Genomic DNA, 6,401 nt, shown 5'->3' with positions numbered 1-6,401 from the left:
TCATGACCTCTAGCTATTTCTCAGAGTCAGGTCTCTGCATTGCATCCATGTAGGTGATTGGATCCTTATCATTTTTATCAAGTTTGACAGGATCACCGTCTCGGACCAAAAAACCATAGTATCTGTCCGGTTGACGTGGTACTCTACCAGACCGCCTTAAGGGTGTAGGAACAATGGGCTCCGGATCTGATCTAACCAAATCTGATTCAGGTTCAGCTACTTGTGTCGATTTTTCCACCTGTCAAACTTTCTCAAGTTCAACCTTAGAGGCAACAGTCCCTTCACCAAGGAACTCTTTTTTCGAAAAGATTGCCTTAAGGCTGACAAACACCTTTTGCTCATCAGCTAGGTAGAAATAATACCCTTTGGTCTCTTTTGGTTATCCTATAAAATAACACTTGTCAGACCTAGGTCCAAGCTTGTCCATAATTAAACGTTTAACATAAGCTGGACACTCCCAAATTCTAAGGTGCGAGAGTACTGGCTTACGTCCTATCCATATCTTATAAGGCATTTTAGTTACAGACTTACTCGAAACCCTATTTAGAAGGTAACAAGCCGATTCGAACGCATATCCCCAGAGAAAGATTGACAGACCGGCAAACCCCATCATAGATCGAATCATGACCAACAAGGTCTGATTCCTCCTTTCAGACACACCATTATGCTATGGTGTTCCAGGAGGAGTCCACTGAGAGAGAATCCCATTCTCTCCAAGATATGTCAGAAACTCATAAGAAAGGTATTCACCTCCTCGATCAGATCGAAGAGTTTTAATACACTTTCTAGTTTGTTTTTCTACCTCATTTCAGAATAGTTTGAACATTTCAAACGACTCCGACTTATGCTTCATTAAGTAGACATACCCATACCTCGATAGGTCATCTGTGAAGGTTATAAAGTAGAAATATCTACCTCTTGCACTTGAGCTCATGGGTCCACATACATCAGAATGTATCAGACCCAAGAGTTCACTGGCTCGCTCACCTTTTCTAGTAAAAGGTGATTTGGTCATCTTCCTAAGAAGACAGGACTCACAGGTTGGAAGTGATTCACAATCACCAACTTCAAGAATTTTTTCTTGAGCCAACCTGTTTATCCTATTTTTATTGATATGACCTAGCCTACAGTGCCAAAGGTAGACTTCTGACATATTTCCATTCTAGGGCATTTACCGAAGGTTTGAACCATATTAACAGGCTGTGATAGTAAGTAAATTCCATTATTTAGTTGTCCAACAAACATTATAACACCATTCAAAATGATATTGCAAATATTTTCTTTTATTAAAAATTCATAACTATACATGGCCAAAAGGCCTACAGAAATAATATTTAATAAAAAACTTAGACAATAGTGACATTCACTCAGAATTACATTACGAGAGTTGATTACAAGGTTCATGATTTCTAAAGCTAGAACTGAAACTTTGCTTCCATCTCCAACGTTCAGAAACCTCTCACCTTCATCAAATCTCTTACTGACCTGCAGACCCTACATCGAATTACAGATATGATAAGGGCTTCCGGTATCCAATACCCAGGCAGTAGTATCACAAATGAAAATGTTGCAAGGTGTTATCATATAATTACCTTGCTCTTCTTCAGCCTGTTCGGGTCCAGGAAGGCAATGTATAGAGGACAGTTCCTCTTCTAGTGCCCCTGCTTCTTGCAAAAGAAGCACTCCGTCTGGCTCGGATCAAGCTTGCGCTTCTTGGTCTGACCTTGTGCTGACGTCCCAGCATGCGGCTGCACCTTCTTATTCTTTTTCTTCTTGTTCTTCTTCCTTTTCTTAAAGGGTCGATGACCAGAAGAAGACCCTCCCACAACATTCACCGACTCCTTATGGAGCTGGTGGTCCTTCTCAAAGTTCTGCAGCAACCCCAACAAGCTGTGGTAGTTCACTGCAGGCTTTATCATTCGAAAATGAGTAAGGAAGGGAAGGAAGGACTTGGGCAAAGAATTAAGGATCGCATCCTTATCGAGCTGCTCGTGCAAGGGAAAGCCCAGTTTACTTAGGCGCTCAATCATTTCGATCATGTACAGTACATGATCAGTGACTGAGGCCCCATCCCTCATCCGAGCATTGAAAATGGCACAACTAATTTTGTACCTTTCAATATCGTCAGGTGTGCCAAAGGAGTCGTTCAACATTTGAAGCATCTCTTGCAGCTGGACGTTCTCGAATCTGCGGCTGAACTCATCATTCATTGCTGCCAGCATTATACACTGAACAGTGGTGCGATTGTTGAGCCACTTTTGGTAAGTATCTCTGACCGTCCCTCTAGCATTCGGAGCTGGCTCCTCAGGTGTCGGATCCGTTACTACATAAAGGATCCGTTCATGCTCAAGGATGATTTTCAATTTTCGATACCAGCTATCAAAATTAGGTCCCATGAGCTTGTCATTATCTAATAATGACCGGAGCGACAGGATAGTGGCCATAGCTACATAAAAGAAAATTAGATCTTTATTAGTACATAAATTATTAATACTAAAGACTTGGACTTTAGTCTAAAGTTTCTCCCAGTATTTTTACGAACTGGTAGCCTTAACCTCCAATTCGAGGAATTACTTTAATTCCTTAGTGGGTACTAGAATCCACACAAACCACACACGAGCTCAACTTTAGTTGGTCAACCCATGTGCATCTATGGGAAGGTTCATAACCAGTTGTTTCTCTAAACAACTTCTAATAATTAATTTTGTCCCAGAACCTAATCAGTAGGCTTTGGCCTCCACTGAAAAGATCTGGTTAGGTCCAACCATTAACATGACTTAATTTGGTGAATCGGATCAATAAATGATCAGATCCGACTTTGGCCGGCCAACCTAACCACCATCAGAAAGACTCAACCAAATTATCATATTATGAATGATGTTGGTACAAAAATCTGCTTGCGTCGGAGAAGCTGGAGTCGGGGAAGCCGTGGTCGCCGCCGGGACCTGCAAGGGAAGTCTAAACTGGAGGTGGGGTTGCTCCGACAAGACCCTCCGACGCTCAAGTCAGTTCTCTGCCTCAACAAGAATGGAGTGCTCGAACAGAGAATTTAGCAGAGTTTTGGGATAAGAAAATGAGCTTAAAGAATAACGTATCTTGGTCCCCCTTTTATAGGCGGAGGAGGCAACGGATTGATGGTGACGTTTGTAACCGTCTGGTAGTGGGCCGCCCATGGTCAGGGGAATTGATTGCAAAGGATAGTGGAGTAGACGCATGGCCATCACCGTGGCTCGCCACGTGGAATCTGTTACGAGGGGTGGAGCAGCGTCCGTTGTCGTGACTCGCCAGCGGATGGGAGAATCGCATGGAATCCGTCGCAGGAGGTGGAGCAGGTTCATGGCCGTTATTGTGGCCTGCCAGGGGGTAGTGGAGCTGTGCAGAATCTGCCACAGGAAGTGGAGCAGGGTGGCGATGGTTACTGCGGCCTGTCAGGGAATGATGAAACTGCGCAGAGTCCGCCACAGGAAGTGGAGCAGGGTCGTGGCCGTTTTGGTGGCCTGCCAGGGGGCACGGATCTGTTGATTGAAGCTCGACAGCGGCCGGAGCCCAGTTTCTGTAGAGGTTTGGGAGAGGTCCTCCTGGCGGTTGGGGTCGTGGGTGGAGCCCAACTTCCGGGGGAGTCCGGGCGGAACCCTCTTGGAGCTGAAGTTGCGGGCGGAGCCCGGCTCCCGTAGGAGTCCGGGCGGAGTCCTCAGCAGCCGTTGTTGAGGACGGAGCCCGGCTCCCATAGGAGTCTGGGCGGAGTCTGCTTGCGGCTTCAATCGTTGGCGTCGAGGATGAAGCCTGGCTCCCTTAAGAGTCTGGGCAGAGTCTGCTTGCGGCTGCAGTCGTTGGCGTCGAGGATGAAGTCCGGCTCCCTTAAGAGTACGGGCAAAGTCTTCCTGCAATTAAAATTAAAGGCAAAGTCTGGCTCTCGTAGGAGTCCGGACGGGGCTTACCAGCGGTTGGTGCTGAGGACGAAGCCCGGCTCCCGTAGGAGCCCAGTCGGAGCTGTGCTATGGTTGGTGTCGGCGGTGGAGCCCGACTCCCATGGGAGTCCGGGCGGAGCTGTGCTGCTGTCGGCGGCGGAGCCCGGCTCCCGTAGGAGTCCGGGCGGAGCTGTTCTACTGTCGATGGCAGAGCCCGGCTCCCGTAGGGGCCCGGGCGGAGCTGTGCTGCAATCAAAGTTAAGGGTGAAGTCCGGCTCTCGTAGGAGTCCGAATGGAGCTTACCAGTAGTTGATACTGAGAGCAGAGCCCGGCTCCCGTAGGAGTCCGGGCGGAGCTGTGCAGCAGTTGATGTCGAAGGCGGAGCCCGGCTCCCGTAGGAGTACGGGCGAAGTCTTCCTGCAATTAAAATTAAAGGCGAAGTCCGGCTCTCGTAGGAGTCCGGACGGGGCTTACCAGCGGTTGGTGCTGAGGACGAAGCCCGGCTCCCGTAGGAGTCCGGTCGGAGCTGTGCTGTTGCCGGAGGTGGAGCCCGGCTCCCATAGGAGTCCGGGCGGAGCTGTGCAGCAGTTGATGTCGGAGGCGAGCCCGGCTCCCGTAGGAGTCCGGGCGGAGCTGTGCTGCTGTCGGAGGTGGAGCCCGGCTCCCATAGGAGTCCGGGCGGAGCTGTGCTGCTGCCGGAGGTGGAGCCCGGCTCCCGTAGGAGTCCGGGCGGAGCTGTGCTGCTGCCGTAGGTGGAGCCCAGCTCCCGTAGGAGTCCGAGCGGAGCTATTCTGCTGTCGGCGGTGGAGCCCGGCTCCCGTAGGAGTCCGGGCGGAGCCGTGCTGCTGCCGGAGGTGGAGCCCGACTCCCGTAGGAGTCCGGGCGGAGCTATTCTGCTGTCGGCGGTGGAGCCCGGCTCCCGTAGGAGTCCGGGCGGAGCTATTCTGCTGTCGGCGGTGGAGCCCGGCTCCCGTAGGAGTCCGGGCGGAGCCGTGCTGCTGTCGATCCCACCGAGGGTTTCGGCTGTGGGTATTTTATACCCAACACCAGTCTCCCTACTTCTGAGTTTGAATTTCAAATGAAAGAAGTACAGAGAGAGAGAGAGACACAGTCGAACCCGTCCCTTCGAATCCTGCGCACTGCCGCCTCCAGATATTTTGGCATTAAATGAGCGCGTGCCGGAGTCTTTTCGAATTGGAGCGGTATGAGGGGACGCTTCGAAAATCCTGCAGGTACACTGGCTTAGGTACGGTGCAATTATGATCCTGCCAACCGTCAGCTGCTTTTAGCCGTCTGCCAGGGGGAGTGGGACACGTGTCGGATGTGGACTGGCCAGGGGGATTCGCGATCATTATGGCGCCGGATCCCAGGGTCTATTTAAACCCGTCCTCCCCCCTTCAGCATCCTACTCCATTTCTAAGTTTTCGCTGGTGTCTGTCTTCTCTTCGAGAGCCTTGCTCTAGTGAACGTCTTCTCGAGCCGTAGGCGCCTCCCATTTCTCGTCCCCCAGGTCCCTCAGAGCAACATAGGTTAGTGCCAACCTTCTTCTCTCCGCCTAGGGGCTTCTCCTCTCTTCATTACTTTTGTGCCTCCCTCCGAGTTAGCCTTCGACGTCTCGTTTCCCTTTCGGTCTGTCTTTTTAGGGTCCCTTAGGTTCTCCCTCCGAAACTGTTCAAAATGTCCTCTGACTCTTCTGCTCCCGACAGTTCGAGAGTTCTTCTGCTTCAAACCCCCAGGTCCCTGTCTCTGCGGACGAGCCCGCATCCGGAGTTGGGTCTCGCCCGATTTTTGCACCGGGCGCAATTTCATGCTCGTCGACTCTGGATGAACTCCTTCTGATAAGGGTTCGGTATGGGGTTCCTCCGGAGTACGACCTGGAGCTACCTGGCCCCTCTGACCGGGCCAGCGCTCCTCCACCCGGTCGCTTCTGTTTGTATCAGGAGGCGTTCCGTGCCGGACTCCGGCTTCTGCTTCCTATCTTTGTTGCTGCCTTCTTCCGCTTTTTGGACATTTCCCTCGCCTCTGTGGCCCCGAATTCCTTTAGGTTCTTGATAGGATTTCTCTCTCTCTGCCACATAGCCGAGGTCCAGCCGTCCCTCTCTTTGTTCAGGCATTTTTATACTTTCAAACGCCATCCTTCGGCGAAGGACTGGTGGTACTTCTCCCCCAAGTTTGGTAAGAAGGGGTTGCTGAAGGGCGCCCCTTCCTCGATTCACAATTGGAAGGGGAAATTTCTCTTCGTCTACTGCCCGACCCTAGAACTCGACCTGCCCCCTTGGGGGTCTCTGAGGGATTCCGTCCGTCGGGCTCCCAGCCTGGGAGAGGACGACCTCCAGGCCGCCCAGAAGCTTCTAAGTTATCCCGCTCCTTTCCTTCCTAATCTTCTGAGGGAGCAGCTTCTTTTCAACATCGGTCTGAGCCCTCAGGATCCAGCAAGTATTTATCTTTCCTTTTCTTGCCTTCTTCTTCTTCTCTTTATTTTTTCCTTCCCGC

Source organism: Elaeis guineensis, chromosome 11, assembly GCF_000442705.2.
Source record: "Elaeis guineensis isolate ETL-2024a chromosome 11, EG11, whole genome shotgun sequence".
NCBI lineage: Eukaryota > Viridiplantae > Streptophyta > Magnoliopsida > Arecales > Arecaceae > Elaeis > Elaeis guineensis.
This window is presented reverse-complemented; position numbering follows the sequence as displayed.